The sequence below is a fragment of the Pezoporus occidentalis genome, unplaced genomic scaffold (assembly GCF_034315485.1).
Source record: "Pezoporus occidentalis ecotype Australia unplaced genomic scaffold, CSIRO_AGI_Poc_V1 ctg287, whole genome shotgun sequence".
NCBI classification, from domain to species: domain Eukaryota; kingdom Metazoa; phylum Chordata; class Aves; order Psittaciformes; family Psittacidae; genus Pezoporus; species Pezoporus occidentalis.
The window spans coordinates 1-4,665 of NW_026914796.1; the positions used below are offsets into that span (position 1 = coordinate 1).

Here is a 4,665-nt window from a genome sequence, read left to right on the forward strand (position 1 = left end):
CCCTCTCTCTGTAATCAGCCTCTCTGACACCTCAAACAACATACGCAATGAGCTTTCGTAGCAGAAAACGGTATCTTTTACCAGACTAACTCACTGGGAGCAACAAGCATGGCTGACAAACCTTAACTTACCTTTCAGCACGCTGCCTGGATCAACATGTCTTTAAAACACGTGCCTGCAGCAGTCCTGAAGGCAGACAGAAAAGCACCTCAGCTTTGTGGGTAGAACAGACGATAATGCGCAGGAAAACTAACGTCTACCTTTATGACACATCCGCTTTTCTCCAGCAACTGCCTACAAGCAAGGTCTTGTCCCACGGGGGACACAAGGTTTCACAGTCCAGATCTGCTGTGGGCTTCGATGCCCATCACATCTGCAGTCAGGTTACAGCTGCTGCCTCCTGCCTCGGTCACCCACCTAAACACCTTCAAGAGGGATGTGGAAGGGCACCGAGCATCCAGCTGGTGTCTTCAGCGCCCTCTATTGATGAAGAAAACCAGAACAGGGCAAGGAAAATCAGCCGCATCAGGGCAGCCCTTTCTCCAGCCTCCCTGGCAAAGGGAGCTGAAATGCAGCTGGGGAGGAGCATCCACTTGGCAGAGAAGGATTTCTCCTCCCCAGCGAGCAGCACTTGCACGGCAACAGACAAACTGGCTGACATCTACAGAGAGCTCTGAAGGCACAGAATCCTCTAGAAATGCCAATCCTTAGTCCTGCTCTTCCTGGCCCACCAGGCTTCTTTGTCTCCCACAAAAGCTACGAGACACCACAACTTACACACCTCCTGTCTCCCTGAGAACTGATCCTGCGCTCGTCCTCCTTGACTTCACTGTCCATTTGAGACCACAGCACAATTTCAAGGCCGAGAAACACCAGGCACAAAGTGAAAACAAAGGGCAGGCATAGTGCACCCCTCCTGGGGACGTAGGCCCAACAAAACCCCTCTCTCGTTACCGTCATCATCCAGGTAAGCCTGAAACAGCTGCTCCTGAAGAGAGAAGCAACACAAGCACCTCCCGCCACATCCCTCCAAAGCCCTGCTCGGTCCCTGCTGCCACCATGGGCTCCCTCTGCCTTCCCAAATTCCCCCCATGACATCCCCGCTGCCCCAAGTCTACCTACAGGTCCATCTGCCAGCTTCACAGCACAGCAGTTGTCTTGCCAGTGAAAGTCATTTGTCTAGAAGAGAAAAGGCAACCAGCATCTGCTTCCCCAGCAGCGCTTGCAGCCGACAGGAATACTGCCACATTTCTACATGTTTTAGAATGCTTCTTTCCTCTCCCTTTCACTCCTCAAAGCACACCACATGGGTCATCGGCAGGATCAGGCACAGAACCATGCCAAAACTCAGGTGAAAGAGACTTTGGGTGTCCCTGGCCTAACGCCTCCGCACAAACGGACTGTGCAGGGATGTGTCCAGCAATGTGAAGTCTCTCCTAGCATGGACATTCCCTGCTTCCCTGAATCACATAAAACTTTCATCTCCCTTTACAGTTACCACACGGTCACGTTTTTTCCTCAACCACAGGACAGGCTGTGTTGTGATCCTGCAGCTCTTCTTCTGGAAGTTAACCTCAGCACGCACCTTCAATGTCCTTGGCTCACTGAAAAGAAGAACAAGTCACCTGGCTTGGGTGATTTTGGTTTTAAGGAGCCATCTGTTGAACTACTGTCTGAGACCAAAATGCCAGCCCTTTGTGCCAAAGAGGAAAGCCAGGGTACAGCAGAAGGGCCCTGAAGAGCTCTGCCTTGCACAAACAAGTGCCTGAGGATGTGTGATGGACCAAGAATCCCACAGAAATAAAAGTCACCTTTTTTAGCAGCCTTTATTTTTGGTCCTGCAAATGTAGTAAGAAACCTACTTCTTCTTCCTTCATGGTCTCCTGCAATCCAACCACACCAAGAAGGGCAGTCATCAAGGCCATGGTAGAAACACTTGTGTATATCTCTGTACATGGGGTGCTGCCAGGGAATGGTGGGCAGAGAAGCCCCTGGTGACATACCTACCTGTCAGAGAAGCTGAGTCTTACGATGGAAGAGCCACCAAGGCTCTCAAAACGAAGAACAGAAACTCAGTAAAAGAAGAGTAAGTGCCACTGTTTCAGGGAACTTCTAGATCTTCAACCAGCAGCAGCAGACAGAGGATGGGCTGGATTATCCAGCACAGTCCCATCACAAGCCTTTGCACCTTGCTCTCAAAACGCTGGTATCCAGCACATGGGTTGATGTGCTTCTCCCACCATCCAGCCTGACACCTCGGTGCTCCTTGGGGTGGGGAGGCAGGTACAAGGGTCATCCCTGTGGCCACTGTGGGGAGGGAGCACGTATATACCATGCCAAGTCAAGATTCGCCGGTGGCATTCAGCAAGTGACAAACACACAGGAGCTTTTGGTGACGATTCTTTGAAGGGAAAACTAAAGCTCACAGGTACAACCACGGGAAGGCTCTCACAGAGTGTTAATGGCATCAACTGGCAGATTTAAGTATGCTCTAGGAAGTGTTTGTGCTGTCAAGGTTTGACAGAGCTCTGCAGCGAAGCCCCAGCAAGGGGCTCCTGTGGGCTCATTTCTGAGAACACAGACTGATGGGCCATCACGCTGCCAACAGACACCAGCTTGTGAGCATGTGGTACATAAAATACAGCACCCTCAAAAGAGAAAGTTCATCCCACTAAGACATTCAGCATCTCCCTCCAGTACCTGCAGCATCTGCAGCCCAGCCCTGCTGCCAGAAGTCTCTCAGCACGGCCAGCTCAGCGCTCCAGGCTTCCAAACCCCGTCTCTCTGGAAGCAGCACTCAGTCCCTTCCAGGAAAAGAAGATTAAGACATTCCTTAACTCCATCGGGAGACCTCTTGCCACAGGTAAAAGGAAATGAAAAGGACATTTGTTTCAGTTGTTCTGAAGCAAGAGAAAACCAATCACTGCAGCAGCGAGCCAGCTGTCACTGGAGTAGAGGTCTTCAAAGCCCTGGAACAAATAGCCTTGCCTCTAGCTGCCAGCTGCATGGGATTGCTTTGTACCACCTTACACAGGCCTCAAATAAAATACCTCCTACAAGTGAACCAAGAAACAGCATCGAGGCTGACCATAGGATTAGGCGCTGTCTTCTGAACCTCATTTCCTTGGTACCTACAGCAAATCTCCAGGTCCCATTCAACCCTCACATGAGGTTGGTCTTCTGCAATGGTAACAAAAGCAGCTTCAGCAACATCAGTTGGAGCACAAAAGCTTCCTTCCTTACTAGGTGGAGCTCGGCTCTGCCTGACCAGCTCTATTCCCACCAGAGCCACTCGGGTCCTACAATTCAACAGCTCCAGAGTCCCACCAGGGCAGGAGGCAAAGCCTGCAGAGAAAGGCGGCTGTGACACAGAGTGACAGAGCTAGGACATGATCAAGGGTTGGCAGCACTGGGATCTGAACCCCCACCATCCCTTCAGAAGAGGTGTCTCCCACTGGCACTACAACTATCAGTCCTTATGCACTAATGCTCCAAGAAAGAGACAGCTGATTTCCTCTGCCCTTGCTTGGCACATCAATACTTAAGTGACAGATGCCTTCACATCACCTCTAAGACAGGCAGTTAAGACGACACCTCTCCTTTGAGTGGAAACAAGGAGAAAGAGAGAAAATGTGGGGCAATACTTTCCAAAGAAGAGTAAAAGAATAAAGGCTTCACGAAAAGCATCCTTGTTGTAGACACAGACGTGAGTGTACTTGGAATGGCAGAACAGGCAAATCTATGGCACATGGAGAACAGAGAAGCTTTGGAGCAAAGTCTTTAGTGCCAGCAGAGCACACCTCCTCCCGGGGGTGGACAGCTCTAATTGCCACAGTGCTTCCCAGGAATCACAGGGGGAGAGAGTCAGGACAGCTGCAAAAAGTCAGTAAGATGTCTCAAAGGGGGAAAAAAGAGAAGATAACCAAGATATTTTTAGCATGGTATTTGTGACAAGAGCCATCAAAACATGAGAGTTGGTGATGGACAGCTGGGGAGAACAGTCAGGATTCCACAAAACAGTTCAGACAGCTGGAAACCAGGCTGAAAATTAACATTCGTCAAAAGAAGAACGTGGCATTTTGCTCTGCCCTAGAGCTACCTCTGTGTCACAGGCAAATATCCCATCCTGCTACCCAGACCCAGACCAAAAGCACTCCTTCCCCAGAGGAGACTGTCTCAGCCCTGAGGCAGGGTGAGGATGGGACCCCACCATCTCTTCTCCAGCTCACACTTGTGTATGCTGGGATGGCAGTAGCACATGGGCTTGTCAGAGCCACAGCAGAAGGGAAATCCAAAACTCAGTCACGCCCACCTTCCTCTCCTGCTCTGCTGTCACTGAGAATAACTCCACACGACTCCACCTCTGTGCCACTGATCCCATCCTCAGTGGGGTTTGCTCCTTCCTTAAGGAACAAGAAAAGGGCAGGGGGCAGACCGAGCAAACTATTTCCCTTCCGTGGGGAGCATTTGCTCAGCCCTCCAGCACTGGGAGGCAAATTATCTTCTGGTGCAAGGGCACAGAGCTCAGCACAGTTCTGCCAGCAGACAGCACAGCCCAGGGCTCCCTCTTGATTCCTGCTTTCTAACAAGCATCCCATTGCTGAGCTGGGAGTCCAACAAGGGACACCCACCAGCTGAGGAGACCAAGGCTCCCAATCCCTCCTC

At 51.0% G+C, this 4,665-nt stretch overlaps 1 long non-coding RNA gene across 1 annotated transcript; it reads right to left on the reverse strand.

Annotated features, from left to right (window-relative positions):
* Nucleotides 1-1,541: 1,541 nt before the first annotated feature.
* Nucleotides 1,542-4,334, reverse strand: LOC134167391 (uncharacterized). The gene is made up of 3 exons (XR_009966171.1): nt 2,701-4,334; nt 2,333-2,598; nt 1,542-2,003 (listed from the first exon to the last, which is right to left on the reverse strand). It is a non-coding gene; the product is annotated as an uncharacterized LOC134167391 (long non-coding RNA).
* Nucleotides 4,335-4,665: the final 331 nt, after the last annotated feature.